This window comes from Canis lupus, unplaced genomic scaffold (genome assembly GCF_011100685.1).
Source record: "Canis lupus familiaris isolate Mischka breed German Shepherd unplaced genomic scaffold, alternate assembly UU_Cfam_GSD_1.0 chrUn_S2125H2324, whole genome shotgun sequence".
Lineage (NCBI taxonomy): Eukaryota > Metazoa > Chordata > Mammalia > Carnivora > Canidae > Canis > Canis lupus.
The window spans coordinates 22859-44930 of NW_023331007.1; the positions used below are offsets into that span (position 1 = coordinate 22859).

Genomic DNA, 22072 nt, shown 5'->3' on the forward strand with positions numbered 1-22072 from the left:
AGCGCGCGCCCCAGGCTCCCCGGGCCCCGCCGCCCCGCCCAGGCCAGGCCCCCCGCGGCCGCGCCTCCGGGCTCCAACGGCCTCAACGGAAGGCGGCGCGGGGGGCAGAGGCGCATCAGTCTGGGGGGGACCCGGCGGGGGGCGTTGGGGAAGCCGCGGCCTGGACCGGGACCCACAGCGGCGCTCCACCTGGGGCAGGGCTCTGACCGCACTCGGCCTGCGGTAAGCAGCGCCCCACTGCGCGATGGGGGCTGAGGGCGGCCCCGGGAGGGACCCGGAGCGGGGAGGGCGGGACCTGAGGCCGGCGGGTCGCGGGGGGCGGGCAGGGGCCGGGATGCTGGGGGGGGTCGGGAGGGACCCCGAGCGGGGGAGGGCGGGACCTGAGGCCGGCGGGGTCGCGGGGGTCGGGCAGGGGCCCGGGATGCTGGGGGGTCGGGAGAGGGGAGCGTGGGCCAAGGACCCTGGGGCGTCGGGAGGGACCCCGAGCGGGGGAGGGCGGGACCTGAGGCCGGCGGGGTCGCGGGGGTCGGGCAGGGCCCGGGATGCTGGGGGTCGGGAGAGGGGAGCGTGGGCCAAGGACCCTGGGGCGTCGGGAGGGGACCCCGAGCGGGGAGGGCGGGACCTGAGGCGGCGGCGCGTCGCGGGGGTCGGGCAGGGGCCCGGGATGCTGGGGGGTCGGGAGAGGGGGAGCGTGGGCCAAGGACCCTGGGGCGTCGGGAGGGACCCCGAGCGGGGAGGCACGGGACCTGAGGCCGGCGGTGTGGTCGCGGGGGGTCGGGCGGGGCCCGGGATGCTGGGGGGTCGGGAGAGGGGATCGTGGGCCAAGGACCCTGGGGCGTCGGTAGGGACCCCGAGCGGGGAGGGCGGGACCTGAGGCCGGTCGGGGGGCTCGCGGGGGGGCGGGCAGGGGCCCGGGATGCTGGGGGGTCGGGAGGGACCCCGAGCGGGGAGGGCGGGACCTGAGGCCGGCGGCGTCGCGGGGGGCGGCAGGGGCCCGGGGATGCTGGGGGGTCGGGAGGGACCCCGAGCGGGGGAGGGCGGGACCTGAGGCCGGCGGGGGTCGCGGGGGCGGGGCGCGGCGGGGAAGGCCCCGGGTCGCCCTGGGCTGCATGGGGACTTGGCCAGCCTGGCTCCCCGCTCGCCCCCCGCTGCTCTGTGCCCCGCTGTCCAGGTCCCGAGGTAACCGCCCTAAGGAACGTGCTAAGGCCCCTGTTTTTACCCGAACCCTCATGGACTCTCTGATTGTGGCCACAAAATTAAAATTCTTTCCATTTTCTAAATTTCTGCAAGTTTAGCAGACAATGGCGAGAATTTTATAAGACATACGAATTGTAGATTTAAAAAGCTGTGAGTATAACCTGGATTATTTATAGGATAAGTTATAATTTGCGTAATTTCATCTGAATAAGTTCTAAGGAATTAACTTACATAACTTAAAAGACACTTGCTTTAATATTTGTAATATGGAATATGATGGGTTTGAGCTTGTACCTTGTGAAAGATTTAAGAATTAAGCATAAACTCTTATCACTTGAGTATTGTTATTTTCAAAGTGCATTGATCAGCGACTGAACCACAAAACATATAGGTTAAAATAAGTGGTTTTATTCTCCGTAGGTTACCTATCTACACATCATAGTTGATAATGTTTTCTTATTAGCATGGTGTTAGACAAGATAATGATTTGAGGGTCCTTGTAGCTTGAAGAACAGGTAATCTGGTCTGTGTATTCTTACTGTCTATAGTGTAAGGAAGAATTATATTTATTTTTAAGTTATCACTGGTATTAAAATATGTATTTTTTGGACAAACAAATCAAAATAGAATTTAATTTTTTTAATAATAAAATTTATTTTTTATTGGTGTTCAATTTGCCAACATACAGAATACCACCCAGTGCTCATCCCGTCAAGTGCCCCCGTCAGTGCCCGCCACACAGTCACCCCCCCCCCCCACCCTCCTCCCCTTCCACCACCCCTAGTTCATTTCCCAGAGTCAGGAGTCTCCCATGTTCCGTCTCCCTTTCTAACATTTCCTACCCACGTCTTCTCCCTTCCCCTCTATTCCCTTTTCACTATTATTTATATTTCCCAAAGGAATGAGACCATACAATGTTTCTCCTTCTCCGATTGACTTACTTCACTCAGCATCATGCCCTCCAGATATTTGTCATTTCTAATGGCTGAGGAATATTCCATTGTATCCATAGACCACAGCTTCTTTATCCATCGTCTTTCGATGGACACCGAGGCCCCTTCCACAGTGTGGCTATTGTGGACAATTGCTGCTAGAACATCGGGGTGCAGGTGTGTCCCGGCGTTTCGCTGCATGTGTATCTTCGGGGGTAAAATCCCCAGCAGTGCAATTGCTGGGTCCGTAGGGCCAGATCTCAAAATAGAATTTTAGGCCTTCCGGTGGAATTTATGTAACGATATTCAAATAAAATAAAATCACAGGTTCTGGGGAGTGTTTTTTCATCCCTCTAAACCTCAGTCCCCTAACTCTGTTCCTTCACTTCTGGCTTCTGGTTCTGGAACATATAAAGCTAGCATAATTTGGTAGGGGTGGAGAAAAGAGACAAATACTCTTTTTGTGAATCAGAGGTGGTTCATAAGAAGTATGTCGTCTTTACAACTGGGTTATGGGGCAGTGACTATTGAAACGGTTTATAGTAATCTCAATCTTAGTTAAAAATTACAAGAGAAAAAGTCTCAACACTGAAAATGGCTCTCAAAGCCTTCTATCTCTTGCATATACAGAGACTAAGAGACTTGTGCACACAGAAATGTCATCGCATAAATTTCTCAAGTGATATTTTTGCTTCTTCCATTTTAATCATAAAACATACCATTCCCCTTCCTACTACTGATTAGTTATAAAATACTATACTTACACCCATGTAGCTCAAATGCTATTTAAACTTCTTATCGCCTCCACGATAATCCAAAATTAATAGCATAGATATCAAGTCCTTGCTGACAAGGAATGTGAGGAATACCAATAAATTGCAACCTTATTTCCTACATAAATTCTAAAAAAAAATGGAAAATTGAAAAGATGTTAGTGGGCAGCAGGCTAAAGTAGTACTTTTCTAAGATAAGATTAAATTGTAAGACACAGGTTACTCAGTATGAGAACCAAATGGTTAACTGATTGAGAGAATCAAGCAGACCTACCAAATGTGACGTGGGATATTTGGGAAGAGCATATCCCGTATCTATTCAAAATAAATACATAAGAAATAAATAGGGTTAAATTAATAAGTAATCTTTTTTTAAGCCTTAGAACACACACAGATCATGTCTTGTGTTTCTTGTCACTCTAAGAGTCCTGATTTTCACAGGAAATGCCATGTTACACATATTTTCAAATTAATGATCAGTTATTATTTCAGTGAAGGTTTAAGTGGTTGAAGAGCTTCAAAGCATTATATACTAGGCTTTATGGGGAAACTTGGTATAGTTTTGGTATTCTCCTAAAGCATTTTCCCAAAGTTCAGAAACTAGTGGGCCAGATGAACACATAAACAACACCAACGATAACACAAAACCTTTGGGATGAAACTAAATAAGAGAAATACTGTTATAGGTGAATGATGTGCTATGATGGTAGGGAGGGAAGAAAAGTTAATTTTCTATCCAGCACTGATTCTAGTTAAGGAAAACTTAATAAATAAATCAGAATTAAGAAAATGCTTGTTTCTGTATTAATCTTGATAAACCTAACATGAAAGATAATGTACACTGTACAGTAACATTATAAAATTACTGAACTATCTCCAGAAATATTCTGATATTTGAGCCTTTAGTACTCATTCCATGAAGACTCTTCCTTCTCACATAATGCAGTACTCCTAGTCTTCATTAAATATGGCTAATGCAATAAGTATTAGGCTCTGAAAATTTCTTCAGAATTACATTTTTGTTAAGAGAAAGATTTAAGGATCTTAGCAAAAATAGGTGTTTTTTTTTCTTGACATTTATAAGAGAATTGGATAGGATCATAAAAGTCTGTTTGGGTTAGTATAGAGAATCTAGTCAGTACCTGTTTTACAAAACTCTTTGCTGTGATGGATATGTTGTAAAATTCTCACTGTCCAATGCAGTGGGCCATTAGGCCCCATGTGAATCTTGAGTCCTGGAAGTGTGGGCTGTTGCAACTGAGGAACTAAATTTTTATTTTATTTCAATGAATTTAAATTAAAACAACCACATCTGGCTAGTGGCTGCCGTATTGTATAACCAGCTCTAGAATGAATATATGAAAATTGGTTGGGGCACTCTTGGTTAATTGATGGGGTAAGGAAACCAGAGCTGACAAACCAAGGTAACCGGTGGAGCCTCTGCTAGTCCCTGAAGCCCACGCATTCCTCATTTTCCTCTTCAGTGCATACAACTAATGTGGCAGGTCTGCCGCTTGATCCTAAAGGAGCAGGTGATCCTGACCATAAAAGTATGATAAATGATGCATCTAAGAGGTGGCAAAGTGTAGCCACCTCCTCCTTCAGGAGAGCTACCTCTAATGAATTTCATCGTTTCCTTTCCAAGGTGTGCACGTCTAGTAGGAGACAATCACTAATTGCCTGCTGACTAGATCGTCAAACAAAGTGAGTAAGCTATACAATTGGAAAGGAGTAGATAAATAGAAAAGATTGTGAATGTGGAATGTATAGTATTTGAGATTTTCATTGCATTTGTTTTGAACTTATAGATCAAGTTGGGAATAATTGGTATTTTACCAGTATTGAGTCTATGAATCCATAAAAATAGAATATTTCCTATTCTTTTACATCCAATTTGTCTCATCCAAGTTTTATAATTTTCCACATATAGGTTTCATACACATTGGTTTTTAGTTTTGTTACATTGTGGTCTGAAAACATACTTGTATGTTTTTTATTATCTTAATTTTTTTATGCTGTGATCTGTGGTGTCTCTGAATATGGTATCTTGTGGAGTCCGCCGAGTGAGCTTGCAAAGGCTGTGTATTTTTCTCTCATTAGGAGTATTCGCCACCTACTGTCAATGTCGGTTAGATCAAGTTGATTCATAGGGTTCTATATTCTACCGATTTCAGGTTCAGCTCATCTATATCCTTACTGATTTTCAGCCTGCTAGGTCAACCAGTTCTTGAAAGAGAGGTGTTGATATTTCTAGTCATACATACAGTTTAAACTAATCTAAGTATACTTTGAAATGATGCTATACCACTTCACATAGAGTACAGGTATCTTTTAATAGAGTATTACCAATTCGTCCATCGTAAGCCTTAGGAAAATTCTTTCATTCATTTCACTTGGCTATATGCTATATCAGCTAGTAACATCATTATTACTGTTTTAGATAAACAGGTATTGGTCAACTGATTTTATTTTTATTTTTTAAAAGATTTTTTGATTTATTTTAATAGAGAGCAGTAGGAGAGAGAATGTACTCAATGTGCTCATAGCTGATTTAACATAGCCAGGGAAAGAAATAGCAAACTTGAACATAGGGTAGCAATAATTACCCAAACGGAAGCGCAAGGATACAAAAGTATAAATCACATTCCTACCATCAATGCCTGACAGACCCAGTTGCTCTCCATCTGTGCACTGCTACATATTGTCATCCATTCTGATTTGGTCCTAAAGATGATATGTAGTAATATCTCATTATAGGCTTTTTTGAAGGATAACAATATTTTATTTAATAGTTTTCTATACATTTATACCTTGTAAATATTTAGACATAGGAGATAGTACCTACCCTTCCCATCTTGATCCCCATCAGACAAATGTTTGGAGGCGAGCCTGTGCTGAGGCATTGTAGGGCAGTAACAGGGAAACAGTTACTTTCAATCCCCGACACCATTCTAGAGTGGACTTTACAGAAACACACCATGGGCTGCCTGGGTGCCTCAGGTCATCATCTCATGGGGTGTGATATGAAGCCAGGGTCGGGCTCCACGCTCAGCACGGAGTCTGCTTGAGGAGTCCCTTCCACTGCCCCCCTCCCCACTGCCTGCTAACGTTCTCTCTCTCACACACACAAATACATCTTTTTAAAAAAGAAATAAACTCTGTTAACACAGCAGGAATTCCTTCTCTAGGTTGACAGTATAGATGCTGACCTATGTATTTCCATGTGTCAGTTAATCATGCTCCCATTTCTAATCTATTTTTTATCTCAGAAGTTTCTAAGGATGTCCCATCTATTTCTCTTGGTCCTTACTCATAACAACAGATCTTTTCTTGCATTTTTTGTCCGGTACACTTTATTTCTTTATGTAAATCCAAGGTTTTGACATGTTATCTTGCTCCTTTAAAAGAACTTTCAAAATGCCTTATAGTACAGTCTGCAAACAATAAATTTTTCTTAATTTTTAAGAAAATGCTTATTTCATTAATTGAACAGTTTCATCTGATGTAGAATTCTACACAGGTAGTTTTTTTTCTTTTTCATACTTTCATAGTTTGACTGCTCTCTCTTCTCTTTGCATAGATTCTGATGACCAGCTGGCTCTAATTATTGTCATTCCTTTGCAGGTAAGGTTCCTCCCCTCTGGCTGCCTTAAAGGTTTCTATTTGTCTTTTGTTTTCTGCACTTTCAATATGAATTGCCTAGGTGTGTGCTTTTGATATTTATCCCACTTGTGTTTTCTGAGCTCCTGGGATCTGTGATTTGAGGAAATAAATCATTGTGTCTTCAAATATTTCATCTGCTCATTTCCCATTCTTCTCCTTCTGTTATCCCAATTACTTAAATGTCGTACTTTTTACTTTGTCCCAGTCTTGGGTGTTGTGTTTTGTTTGCCTGTTATTGCCCTACAATGCCTCAGCACAGGCTCGCCTCCAAACATTTGTCAGATGGAGATCAAGATAGGAAGGGTAGGTACTATCCCCTATGTTTAAATAGTTACAAGGTATAAATGTTTAGAAAACTATTAAATAAAATATTGTTATCCTTCAAAAAAGGCTATAATGAGATATTACTACATATCATCTTTAGGACCAAATCAGAATGGATGACAATATCTAGCAGTGCACAGATTGAGAGCAACTGGGTCTGTCAGGCATTGATGATAGGAATGTGATTTAGAGGAAAATTTGCAATCTCTTATGAATTTAAAAATATACTTCCCATACCATCCAGCAATTACTTTCTAGGTATTTACTCAGGAGAAATGACTACTGATATATTCAATAGTATGGATGATGATAATAAACAGTGTGCACCCCGTATACTTGTTATGCAGATTAAATGACTTAATATATGTAACAAATTTAGAACAGTGCATAACACATGAACACAATTTAAGTACTAGTTGTTTGCTTTTTTTATTGTTTTTATTGGACATTAGCACAAGTTTTCATTGGAAACTTTCTAGTAGTACTTATAAGAATGAATAACATGGAAGGAAATGGAAACTTTTGGTGGGCAGAGCAGAACCAGAGAATGTATATTATAAGATGTAAGAAGCACTAGAGTAAGAATGTTTTTCTCTCTTGTTCACTGATATAGGCCAAGTATCCCAAATAGAGTCTGGCATAGAGAAGTCAATAGATGCTTGTGGAATTGAATCAGCATGGACATGAAGGTACAATTCCCGCATGTCCAACACTTATGAAAATTAAACATTCCATTACATGTGAACATCTACAGCTCAACATGTAATGCACATGGGAATAGAATTTGAAATTGTTTCATGAACTACTGTCCCAAACTTGAAAAATGAAATCTGCATGAAGTAGATAATTTGCAGGTAGGAAAAAAGGCTACAAAGGGCCTTGGTGATAAGTCAAAGGCATCTGATAGGACTAAAAGAAGATGGCAATAATTTACATTAGCTGAGGGAAAAAATGGGAGGAAATGGAAAAACTCTAAGGAAACAAGTTTTTGTTGATCAGGGAATTCCTTACTTCTTCTCTATGAGGAACGTATCACACTGAACCTTGCACAGTTAAACTTGACAAAATTTGGTTTCATCTTCCTCCCTTCCTTTTTGCTAGTCTATATGGTTAAGAGATGACCAATATGAATGGAAGTTCACAAAATGATTATCATGAAAACTAAACTTTTAATTCTGCCTTGGACGTCCATATACAGCTTGCTTTAAAGTCTTAGGAACACCTTTTTACATGAGCAGAATGGCTTTACATAATGGCCCCAGATGCTTCATTACAAAAGAGATAATGTACCTTCTTCAACACCTCAAGCTGAGCATCCCTGACTGCTCTTCAGTGAGTGAGCCAATTATGTCAGTTAGTTGGCAAGGGACTAGAGCAAGTTGCTACTATCATGTGATTCTGTTTACTTTCCTGTGATACTTCCTATGAAAAGGAACTTTACAGCATTGTTCTATCTTTTCTATTCTCCCATTAGTCTGTTTTTCCTGAGACACATATTCTTACGCTTTAGGTTATCATGAACTATTGGTGAGACCATGGCTGATTTGCAAGATTGACTTGCACACTGAACTCAACTTGATTTTGTAAACAGCTAATGCAAAGAGAGATACTCTGGGTCTAAGCAATTCTCTATTCAAAGTCTTGTGCATTCAGGCAAAACTGAATTCCCAATCTTGATATGTTGTGAGTCTATAATTTTAGAAGAGATGCAGGGGTGTGGGTCTTGATGAATGCAAGTTAATATGGCCACGCATATTACCTGTCCAGAGTCAGTCTTTTCACCCAACTGATCTCTCATTGGAGAGTGCATGAAATAGGACAGTACATTGGAAAAACGGGGCCAGAGTGAAGAAACGGAGCTGAAGGAAACAATGTCTATGAGTGAAATGTGAAATCTCTAAAAAGTGAAATGCTTTTGCTATGCTGTAATGGAAGATGAACTAAAATTTTATCAATAAGCAGTCTTAAAGGCCACTTCTAAAAGAACACTCCTCTTATATTAGTTCAGTGATACAGAAGAGTAAATATAAAATAACTGTGAAAATATAAGAATATAATGATAGATATTAAATTAGTTGTCCCTTCCCAGTAGCATGAATAAAGAGCTATCAACCATAAATTTCAATGGAATTACCTATTGGATGACAAAACCCCTAATATAAAGAGATTTTAGATCCAGTTCCTAAACTGACTACTAGTAATTATTCCTATAGAAAAACAGATTTATTCCTAAACATTGGCAGTGAACTATGTCAGAGTAAACTACTTTTTTCTTCAGGTTAAAATAAATTTTAAAAAATACCTCAAAGGGTTCATAGTTATCTGGAAAATCAAATTTAAGTGCATAATCTCAATATCAATAAATTTAACCTATTGTGATAGGTTTATGTAGTACACAATTTAAATTAGCAATGCATACTTCATGAAAATTAAACTGTTTCATATGTAGTTATAAAAAGGTGAAGATGAAATCATCAAATACGAAAGAAAATACTAGTATCAATAGATATTTTATTTTTATTTTTTAAAGATATTTTAAATATTCCACAAAAAGTCTATATATTGGCATGTCTACGTGTGTGTTTATACAATTTTTTTGCGTAAGCATAAGCATACATCTGTGTATATATGTGCATATATACTTATTATATAAACAGGTAGAATGTTAAGGATTTTAAGAGGAAACTGTAAAGAAGAAGAAAGAAAGCATTGCTTATCCTCAGACTCGAGAGACTGTTATTTTACATAGGTTCACACTAATTTAATCTGTAGCTCGTCTAGGTGAGTAAGTATCCACAATATGCCTTTAACCTTATGATGTAACCAAAAGTCCCTTTAAAAAACAAAACAAATAAAAACAAGGCTTAGATATAAAAGCCAGGGTCTACTTGACAATATTTCATGTAGTTCTGATGAATTTTAAGAAAGATTATGTTCATTTAGACAGGTACCTTGCTAAAAGTTGAGCATCTTGATTTCTATGACTTTTAAATATTAGAATTATCATGTATATTTGGCACAGACGGTAAATGTTTACTAAGTGAGTATTGACTTAGGTCTTGGGTATTTTAAATGGTTGAGTTTCTGAGTTGATAAGCAGGACAACTGAGTTAATAAGTTGTCCTTATTAAAAAGGAAAAAGGTGTGTGTGTATATGGATTTCTGAAATTTTAATGACATTTATACTATTCAGCTAACATTCAATTTATTTTTTGACTATTAATATGAAATCTTCCTTTATTGAAGCACATTATTAATTTCCTGGTTGCTTTTATTATTGCCCAAAGGTAGTAGAAAATTCAAATTCAGTTAAGTTAAAGTTAAGCAATAAAATTTATAATAACTATGAATAAATACAAAGATTAACATACCTTTTTCCATGAAATGTGACAATGTTATGATCACAATGCACATCTACCACTTGAACCTAATCCGTATTTTTGACCTAAGAAATCCTATCCATTAACTTTTCCTTTTTCTTGATATTATACCATTAAGAATAATCAGTAGGAGAGTCAACCCCATGTACAGCACTGTGAGGTGAATACCAAAATGAAGTAGTATCTGTATAACAGCCAATCAACCAACAATGTCAACGAACAACCATTTTTGACAGCAAGAAGAAATGCATGCTATGATTTATTTATTGACAATGGTTTCCAGAATGTACTATATCCACCTCAAGGATGCATAAGTTACATTACTGGGGTAGAATAAGAGAGTATTAGAATTATTTTATTAATCTTTTAGTTTTCTACTTTTGGTTTCCTGTAATACCTTTATTAATCATGAACAGAGAATCATAATATATTACAGATATATCGTCATATATTTTTTAACTGGTTGAAGAATATGACACCAAAAAATGTTGAAGACTTTTAGGGAAGCATGTTAGGGAGTTTAACTGAAAAGTAAAATTGAATATAGAGAAAATGTTGGGTTAAGTGCTTATTAGAGTGGTTTAACTATCAGCTTTATCATGTAAGTGGTTCTGCTATGGTTCTCACTTACATTTCTAAAAATTTGTATCAGCAGGAAACAGATGTACACTTCAGGAGGTAGCCAAGGAAAATATAATACGAGAACTACTTATACAGGAGTCAATAGAGTTTAGATAAAACAAGGAATGGTTGGTTGTACACTGGGCTAGTAATCAGCGGTTAAGTCATCACTATTCCTAAATCTTAAACGGAAAGGGAGAAGGCAATTATATGAGCTCATAAAAAATACCTTTTTGCAGAGGGTCACCTGACAGAGACTGTGGCCTTTGGTTTGGGGACAGATGATGTCTACTCTCCAAGGAAGAACCAAGGGAGTAGATATCTTGACTTTACTTTTTGCCACCCTCCAAACTCTTCCTGGTCCCTCCCCTTGGCCGGATCCAATCTGAAGCCAGAGAAGGACGTGCACAGATGTAGTCCATACAGGACAGCCTCCTTGGGCATAGTTTGAGAAAGAAAGTGGAGTGTGGATATGCAAGAAAAAATTGAAAATTTCCTGCTGCATTCCACTCCTCTTTATTCTTGGCATCTTTTCTTTTCCAGATGAAAAAAAGGTGTCTCTAATACAAGGGATACATGAATCCCATCACCTACCATAACCTTATGACTTGATGTCAGTTTAGTCATATTCCCACAAAATCTATAATGTTGGCAAACCTCAGTATGCCAGCTTTATGTAAAATAATCTAGGGGGAAAAGTGAGAGAAGAAATTCTCAACATAAAATATAGCTGCCATAGTCCCATAACTTGTGTAACCTCTCATATGACCTTAAATGGCAATTATATATTCTTCTAGCTACATCCACTCAATGTGTATTCCAAGCTCTGTCAGTGACTGGGCTATAGTATTCTTTATCTGGCGATATGATCTTGTGGTATAAGCCTTTGATTGCTTCTGCCTTGATTGGATTGCTTCATTATTCTGTTACCTGACCTTTTATAGAAGTGAGGCAATCCAGAGAAACCTCTAGGTTCTAGAAATGGTTCTTGCTTCCATTGTGCGGCAGCAACCTGATTTCCTATTGTTAAATAACATCAATCACCTCAACCATGGTTGTAGTCCCTTTCTCTGCCAGTAAGTTTAAGAGCTCGAGGAGTACAATGGCCTGAGGGCATACTTACTTTCCAATTTAACAGAGATTGTGTTGTCTAGGGGAAGCATTTCTTCTGTGTAAACTAGGGCACTTCTACCTATTTGCTGAAAGAAGCTACTCTCACTACCTTCCTCAGTTTCTGGATTTGTGCATTTTGACAGCAGGAGAGATGGCATGTGTTGGATAATGGTGTAAGGTCTGTAACATCTGGTGGGAGGCCATCCCAAATCCACAAGATTTTGTCTCTCGAAAGATGCTACAGCAGTCTTTAGCAGATTATTCCATTCTATCAGATCTGCTACTTGTAGATGTTGAGACCAGTGGATTTTGGGGTGAGCTCATGGACACATTTCTTTTGTTGCAAACTACTTCCCTTTGTCTGAGGTAAGATTATGTCAGATCCAAAGAAAATAAGGATTTTGTAAGCCTACATACAGGTCATGATGCTGACAGAATTGTGACCAAAGAAGGAAGATTCCATATATGTCTCTTCCTGCAAGAAAACATATTTTCCCATCGTGATAAAAGGAGTCAAGTAGAAACAATGTCATACCAGTTAGACAGAAGGTGCCCTATGAATGGCTTTGTGTTGTCTTCTGCCGTCAGCACACTGGTTGGCCATAACTGTATCAACTGTAAAGAGGATTTTTGGTGTGTGTGTGAAGAGAATTTCATGTTGTCAAACCTGGCCCCCTGTGTTATCCTGGCCTACTAGTAACTTTCCCATTGAGAAACCACTTGGATTAATGAAAATGAAGACTAATAGCTATAGAATAGGTAATTTTGTGCGTCTGATTATTGAGGTCCCTCTGCAGCGTCAGCCTTCTCTGGAAGATTAAATGGGACATGAATATCCATAGTTTATGCTCTTTCGAAGGGGACCACTCCTATACTTCATCAGAACTTCTTGTCATCAACTTTTCAATTGGGTTCTTTTAAGTCCCTTACCAGTGGCCCAACTTGTCAGCTACTGCTCGAGGATTAGTGTAGATCACGACCTCAAGCTCTCTCTCCCTTTATGCTGGTTGGGGCATAGGGGGTGGGTAAAATGGGTATATTTTCACAAACTTGGTGAATCACAGGTGTGATGACAGATCAAATGCTGGGAGTTTATCATTTTGTATCTTAGGAACAATTTATATTAAGTATTAGGCTATGTAAGGGGCTTCTTTAAAATGACCATTGTTATGGAGCCTGGGTGACTCAGCTGATTAAACATCTGGCTTCTGCTCAGGTCATGATCTCAGGGTCCTGGGATAGAGCCCTGTGCCAGGTCACACTCAGTGGGGAGTCTCCTTCTCCCTCTCCTCTCTCTCTCTGCCCCTCCCCCCGCTCATGCTCTGTCTCTCAAATAAGTAAAATCCTAAAATAAAATAAATAAAATGACCATTTTTCTACTTGAAATGTGCCTTTACAGAGGGCTTCCCAAAGCAGCTGGCAGCCTAAATTGTTGCTTTTGCTTCCGAATTTGTTTGTTTGTTTGTTTTTGTTTTTTTGGCAGTGTAGGCAGAGGTTGGAGGTGGGATTTCCTACTTAAAGCTCAAACTAAGGCTATTACTAGAGCTATTGCAAGATGAAGGTCTTTTAAATAGTTTTAATGAGGAAGCTCATTCTTAATGTAGAAGGAAGTAATTTCATATTTCAACATTATTTATTACCTCAGCGAACACTTTAAACGCTGGGTCAATTGTTTCCAGGAAACATTTATGACTCTAGCATGTGCCAAACAACCTCTTACTGAACGTAAGAATAGCCCTAGCTTAATAGATGTGTACCATGTTTTTGAAGGACGATTAATGAAAACAAAGTCAAACATTTTATACTAATATAGGAATTTGCTTTTTCCTAAAAAGAAACCAAGGACTTTGCTACTTGTCTTTGCTCGGCTACTAAATGTTTTCCTTATCTGTAAGCTGTACTGAAGCTCCTGGAAAGAACTTTCCAGCTGGGGGAAAAAAAAAACACCATAATTCTTTATGGGTGATCTACCTGTTTTTCATCTTATGTACAGTGAGAAGCTTTCCTTCCTTCAGGAACTCCACCCTACACTGATCCTTCTTTTTTCATGCCACCAGCATCCTACTGACTTTACTTTGTACCTGTCACTGTCACAGCAAGTTGTGTCTCTCTTCACTGAAGCCACATTTCTGATTAATATGGGCTGAAATCATCTTATGTGGCAAGGGACTGATTGAGAAAATACAGATAATTCTAAAGAAAGGATGTAAAAACTCTTCTAATGAATCGCTACTAATCTTCACTGATGACAAGGGCATGTACATCATGGAACTTAATTTTTTATAGAAATGGGCTATTTTGGAACATTCTTCCATGATCTCTTTTTCTCATTTGATAATAATATGAACATCCTCCATATCATTAAATTCTTTTGTATAGGAAATTTTTAATTATTGTATGGTTTCATTAAATATAATATAGTTTATAGTATTTACTGCATGTGCATATGCGTATATTCAGAGAGAGAGAGAATATATATTTATTTTCACCTACATCTACAGACATAATACAACTTTAATCAGCTATGTTGGTAAAACTTTGGACATATTGTATTTATAGTTTCTGAGAAGATATTTAAAAAAAAATTCTTGAGTTAAAGGTTATAAGCTGTGTTTCATCTTCTTGTATAGAGCATTATAGGAAGGTGTGATACGGGCACCCACTATAGTACTTATGTGCATTGTCATATAACATTCATTCATTCATTCATTCATTCATTTTGTTTCTAAGTTAACTGCGGTATAATTGAAAAAAAAAATCATTTAGATTGATGATGAATAATGTGGTATTTGGGTTTTTTGTTGTTTTTTTTTAAGATTTATTTATTCATTCATGAGAGAACACACAGAGAGAGAGCGCAGAGACCCAGGCAGAGGGAGAAGCAGGCTCCTCCAGGAGCCCAATACAGGATTCGATCTTGGGATCCCGGGGTCATGACCTGAGTCGAAGGCAGCTGCCCACCCAGGCGTCCCTACAATGTGGTATTTTGATATATGTGTCTCCCATCCAAGTACTATAACCAGGCCCGAACCCTGTTTAGCTTCCAAGATCAGATGAGATTGGGCATGTTCAGGGTGGTATGGCTCCCATCGCTCATGCTCTCTCTCTCTCTCTCTGAAATAAATAATAAATAAATAAATCAGATATATAAAAAATAAAATAAATTTTTTCTCACTCAGTTTTTTTCTACCTGTAGATTGTCTAATCTCTCTTTTCTCAAATAAACAATGCTCATTGTAAAGGAGACATTTCTGCAATTGAGAAAACAAGTTCATAATACAGTGTACATAACCAATAATGAAATTAATTTGTAGTATTCCATTGATAGATTGGTCAATTTGTTTGTTTTTACGTAGTTATCCTCCTTATCGATAGGAATTCTAAGATAAAAGTCAATCTCCTTAAAATCTTTGCAGTATGAACCATGATAAAAAAATGAAATATATATATATATATATTCACACGCACATATATGTAAAGATTCTGCTTTTATATTTCTACAAGCTTTCCAATGTCATTTTGAGTGAACTTAATCATTATTTTTTAATGATTTCACCATATAATTAGGAAAAAAAATGACTTACAGCACAGTATATTACTTTTGCAGTTCAATCGAGCTTTGGAATCCGGCATTTCCATTCATATTCAAATTAATAATCATGAAATCATAATGTAGATTTTGTTGCCTTTTGTGTTACATTTGCCTGTTAGAGCAGAAAAGTTAAATAAATATTTTACTGATGCTTCCTTTTTTTTAAGTTTGGCTTTGGGGGACATGATATTGTGTGGATGTAGGTGGTCTTTTTTTCTTTTTTAAGCTATGTAGAGGAGAGAAATGAACAGGTTAGAAAAGAAATAGGAGTTGCTTTTTAAACAAATTACAGACCAGAGATAAACCACATACCCAATCCCTTAATCTGTCCCATTTCTTATTTATATTAATTGAAGAAAAAATACTGGCTTTGTAGCAAGATGCATTCTTCCAAGTAACACTCAGAAAAAGAAAAAGGCTACTTCCACATTGTAATTACTTAGCATTCTTTTTCATTTTTGCTTGAACAAGGTGAAAAATGTCAGTAGGTCTGCTCATGCAAAAGAAAAGAAGTATAAAATATCAAACATGCATTCATTAGAGATTATTATAGAAAAGAGTATTTAACTTTAGGGAGGAAACACTTAACCTGATACACATTAAGTTCTCCTCTCTTCTCCTCTAAGAAAATGAGAATAATTAAGGAGAATGATTACAGGTGCTGCTAATTGGTTCCAACCTTAAGGACACCACTTATGACACTTTTGTTTTTATTGATGATAATTCTATAACATAATCATACTTACTCTTATTACCATTGACAAAACTATCGTCTTGAGAATGCTAAGCACAGCAAATGGCTGTACCTTTGAATATATTACAAAAAACAAGTGCTTTTGTGTGCCTTAGTTGATCTTCATGCCATTAGATGTAGCTGAGTGCCACGTTTTTCCACTTGGAATAAATGTTAACCCTGACTACTTCCTAGACTTGGTAGCATTTGGTGGACTCCGGTGCATTTTTCTGCAATGTGATATGCACTTGTTGGAGTGTATAGAGGGAATTTATTTTTTTATTTTTATTTTTTTAAAGACTTCGTTTATTTATTCATGAGACAGAGAGAGAGGCAGAGACACAGGCAGAGGGATAAGCAGGCTCCCTATGGGGAGGCCCATCCAGAACTCGATCCCAGGTCCTGGGATCACAGGATCATGACCTGAGCCAAAAGCAGATGGTCACCCATGAGCCACTCAGGTGCTCCTATAGAGGGACTCTAAAAGAAATGTAAATGGTGAGTTGATTTCTTAATTTCTAAGAATTCTTGACCTCAAAATCTTTAATCACTTTTGATTTTCTGAAGGACTTTTAAAATTTAAGAAAAATTTTGAACAGCTCTTCTTTTAATGTTATTTTTCCCTTGAACTCTTCACTCTTTTAAAGAACACGTACATATGCATGTGTGTATACATGTATTAACTCATATCACGTTAGTTTTCAAAAACTTTTTCTTCTCTCTTTCCATAACTGCCATCATTTTTATGAGAAAAAAAGCAACTTTAAATAGTGTGTTCCTACTCTCTAGTCAGTTACCTTGCCCAAGTCCTGAAACCTTAACTGAGGGATCCCTGGGTGGCTCAGCGGTTGGGCGGCTGCCTTTGGACCAGGGAGTGATCCTGGGGTCCCGGGATCGAGTCCCGGGATCAAGTTCTGGGTCAGGCTCCCTGAGGAAGCCTGCTTCTCCCTCTGCCTGTGTGTCTCTCTCTCTCTCTCTGTCTCTGTGTGTGTCTCTCATGAATAAATAAATAAAATTCTTTAAAAAAAAAGAAAAACAAGGAATTTGGATACATGCGGTGACACAGAGAATGAATAATGTACTGCACACACACACATAAACAAATGCACAAAAAAGAAACTTTCTTGAGAATTTTATGCCATGTCTTCAAAACAGAGATGATAGGCATATGAGGTATAATGCAACAGCTGATGACAAGAATGATATTTAAATATATACATTTTATTACTAAAACAGTAAATTATTAAAGAAATGACAATTGAAACAACACTAATAACACAAATTATTTTGCATATCATATGGAGGGGGAAGATAAATACTACACAATGCTGGCAAGAGTATGGAGAAAGTAGTGCTCTGATTTTCTGCAATAGTGCTAATCGGTAAAACTTTTTGGAAATTACTTTGAAAATACATCTTGAGGGATCCCTGGGTGGCGCAGCGGTTTGGCGCCTGCCTTTGGCCCAGGGCGCGATCCTGGGGACCCGGGATTGAATCCCACATCGGGCTCCTGGTGCATGGAGCCTGCTTCTCCCTCGGCCTGTGTCTCTGCCTCTCTCTCTCTCTGTGACTATCATAATAAATAAAAATTGAAAAAATATATTAAAAAAAAGAGAAAATACATCTTGAGTTTCAAATATTGCATAACCTTTGACTCAGCGATACTATGTTTATAAATGGACCATGTGTGTACTAACACAAGTCATACAAAAATGTATGCACAGAAGTATTTGCTGAGTGAGTGTTGAGCTTTAGCTCTAGAATCAGACAGACCTGAGTTGTAATTACCATTTCGTTACTTTCTTTTTTAATATATATATATATATATATATATATATATATATATATATATTGGAGTTCGATTTGCCAACATATAGTATGACACCCAGTGCTCCTCCCATCAAGTGCCCCCCTCAGTGCCCATCACCCTGTCACCCCATCTCCCCCACCTACCTCCCCTTCCACTTCCCCTTGTTCCTTTCCGGAGTTAGGAGTCTCTCATGTTCTGTCTCCCTCTCTGATATTTCTCACTCATTTTCTCTCCTTTCCCCTTTATTCCCTTTCACTATTTTTTTATATTCCCCAAATGAATGAGACCATATAATATTTGTCCTTCACCGACTGCCTTATTTCACTCAGCATAATGCCCTCCAGGTCCATCCATGTCGAGGCAAATGGGGGGTATTTGTCGTTTCTAATGGCATTACTTTCTAGATATGTGAGCTTAGGCAAGTTACATAGCATGTCTAGATTTCACTATCCTTTGAGAATTAAATGAAATGATGTCTATAAAGTGTGTAAGAAAGAGTTTGGCACCTCCTAAGTACTTGAGAGATGTTTATTAGTCTTTGTAGTGAAGATAATATTGTTATAAATATTATGCAACATCATTTATAATAGTTAAGGTTTCAAAACAAGCCCCTTATTCAACTGGGATATCAGTTAAATAAACTTAGGTTCATTGAATAGAATACAACAGAGTCACGCAAAAGAAGAAGATCAATCTATGTGGAAGAAAAGGCAAGAAATACTTTGAAAAACATAGTTTTAGTATTAATAGTATTATTCCACGTGTGTGAAAAGACACTAATATATTTTGACTAGTCTATTATCAACAGAAAGAGGGAAAAGAATATGAACCAACATATTAATAGTGGTTATCTCTGGGAAGTGGAATAATGAGCCATTTTTATTTTTCTCTATTATATTTTTTGAGAAATTTAATGTTTTTTAAGGTCATTCTTTATTGTCTGCCAAAGTCAAAAAATGTATCAGGAAAAATTAATCCTGCTTTTCTGGCATTAAGGATATAGACCAGAATATGTCATCTATCTCTATGTATGGAGATATAGATATAGATATAGATATAGGTATAGGTATGTAGATATAGATATAGCTGCATACCATATCTATAGATAGAGATAGGTGACATATACTGGTCTGTAGATAGATATAGTGTATGAATGTATCTTTATATCTCCATACATAGAGGTAGATGACATATTCTGGTCTGTAACTTTAATAAAAAAAATAAGATGCACATATAAAATATTAAGTAAGTAGGTATCATGTAGCCTGATATGTTCTTTATTTGAAAGTTAGAGAGAACCATGGAAATTCATTAACACTTTTTGTGGTATCAGTACTTAAAAAAGAAACCCTAGAAATGGAAGGAACCTCAATACTTCTCTGAGTCCAGCATCTCACCAAGAGCACAAATTCACTGAAAGCCAACTCCACTAACTTCATCTGATTTGGGGGATAATAAGCTACTAACTCCAAAAGTAAAACATTGCTGTTAGAACGTTATTTCTTAGATTGATTAGAATGTGCTTTCTCATAAAATCCCTGCCATCATTTCTATTTTTGTTTCATAAACTGAATGAGGCTCTTTATAAACTCTCTTTAGATGAGAGCTTTTTAAATAGTTTCAGGTTGGATACACATAGTTTTTTCATTTAAGATTTTCCCCAATTCTTATTACTTTTCTGTGTATCAGAGGATTTCCAGGCTCATTACCTTCTTGGTGCTCATATCTGAACGTCCTCAGAGACACTTATTCTCCTTTAGAGTCTGACTCATGCCATTCCAAAGTCAGGATAACCTTTCAAAGGGAATAGTCAGCTTGGTGATCCAGCTGTTTATTAGTCCTAGCAATATCAGGCTTGATGTTCTCTAACTATAAGTATCAAGGCAGACAAAAGTTTCTTTACTATTTTCTAGTTTCAAGCCTATTTTATTATTTTCGAATTTGTATTTTTATGAAATGTAATAATTTACAAATTATTTTAACAAGCTTTATATATCTTTTATAAATCTTGCAAAATTTTAAGGTAATCCGGATCCAAATATTTGCCCTCTTAAGTAATGTGGGAAGCTCATTTCAGTACAATTAAAGTGTTAGGAACTATGAAATAGCAACACATTGAAAGAGTCAAGACCAGACCACATTCCTTTCATTTTAACTTAATTTAACATCATCATGAAGAGTAAATTAAGGGTTGACTATATTTTTCAAATTATATTAACATACATACACACATATGCATGCACGCACGCACACACACACACACACACACAGACACACATTGAAGCATACTTTGGAGCAAAAAGGGACATTAGTGTAGTGATGACTTGTAGGGCAATCACCAGAACATTAGCCTTATATGGGATTCTAAGCTCTCTTAATAAATAATCAAGCCTAGAATATTGTTGTGAAGTTCCACTTACGAGGCACATAGTGCTCAAATTCAACTTGACATTTGATATTCTATGTCACCACTATGAAAGTTCTTGTATTTTTTGAAAATGCTTTGACAGGGAGTCAATTTGCAATTGAGATGAAGGATTATCGATGTTGCTTGCTTTTATAAAGATGTAGTGGGAGGAGACATGTAAAATATCAAAACATTTAGTTGGATGTGAGAAGAAACTTATCTTGGTGTATTTTCAAAGCTTCTCTTTTATTTTAAAATATTTTTAAAAATATGACAGAGAAGTTTTAAGATTTGGGATTTGACAAAGGGTGAAGCCGTTAATGCAGGGAGGTGCTGCCAAAACTCAGCTGACAAGCGACCTGGGACACACCTTTCTCACTAGGTCCTTGTATTGATCCAAATTTTTTTGAAAATTTATCCTCTAAGATTATTTTATTGGATTGTTTGTTTAACAGACAGGCAGAGAGCAGGGAGCAGGAGAGGGAGACACAGACTCCTCAAGCACACTCGGCCCCAAGCGCAGAGCCTGCCAGGGGCGGGTTCCCAGGATGCTGAGGCCATGACCTGAGCCACAACCAAGAGTCAGATGCTAAGTGACAGAGCCACAGGCGTCAAGCCCCGTGTTCCTGCTGTGGGCACTCCTGCCTTCCCCCTGCCCCCCGCAGCCACTGAGAGCTCGGGCTTTGGTCTGCGCTCCAACTCCCAGGTGGTCTGGAGGCTACAGTGCAGGCTGCACGTCTCCTCTGTCCCACCTCAGGCTGAAAGGGCCTCAGCCCTGAGAAGGAATCATCTGCCCAACCACCCCCAGCCGGAGGGAGCTGCTGGAGCAGCAGGTAGAAGAACTGGTGCCTGCCTTGCTGCACATTGACTCCTTGTCCATATTTGAATTCCTAAATGTTTTGGAGGAATATGGCACCCCTGAAGAGGTGCTGGACCTGCTGTTTGCAAAGTGAACACCCTGACTCCACAGCCCAGTGGGATGGGCCACCTACTGTTGGGAGTCTTGGGGAATGTTCCTGAACTTCCCGGCCCCTGGGGCTGCTCCTCCGACTGGAGTAGAGTCATGCAGGGCCTAATTGGGTCCCGCAGGGCAGCCCCCGGGCCTGGCCTGTGACAGGTCGGCTAGAGGGGCTGTGCTTGTGCTCAGCAGTCGTCGTTCTGTCCCCATGACGAAGCCTGTGCCGCCTCCCCACCGTCACCAGGGTCTTGAGCTGGCCTGTTTTACCATGGAAAGGGAGTTTTGAGTCCATCTGGGGTCTGTATCCTGGGGCATTCGCAGTAGGGGTCCCCGGGGACACCGGGGCGCCCAGGCCCACTTGGATATCGGCCATGGGCCTGGCCGGAGCCCTTTCATTCCTCAAGCATTCAGGAAGCGCCAGCAGGTGCAGGAGCTTCTCCAGGAGCTGCCCATGGCCCCACGCACAGAGCTGACGGCCCCCCAGGGCTCCGGACTAGTCAGAGGTCAGAGGGTGACAGCAGCTATGAGGAGAGATCGGGTCCACAGGACGATTCCTGTGATGCCCCCCG

General features: G+C 39.3%; 1 long non-coding RNA gene across 3 annotated transcripts; it reads left to right on the plus strand.

Annotated features, from left to right (window-relative positions):
- Positions 1-206: 206 nt before the first annotated feature.
- Positions 207-21323, plus strand: LOC119878943. Of its 3 annotated transcripts, none has more exons than XR_005387248.1 (5): positions 207-222; positions 4548-4606; positions 6483-6526; positions 7503-7578; positions 21001-21323. It is a non-coding gene; the product is annotated as an uncharacterized LOC119878943 (long non-coding RNA). The 3 variants fall into 3 exon arrangements; XR_005387249.1 differs by lacking the exon at positions 21001-21323 and adding an exon at positions 13997-14499; XR_005387250.1 differs by lacking the exon at positions 21001-21323 and adding an exon at positions 8400-8566.
- The last annotated feature ends 749 nt before the right edge of the window (positions 21324-22072 follow it).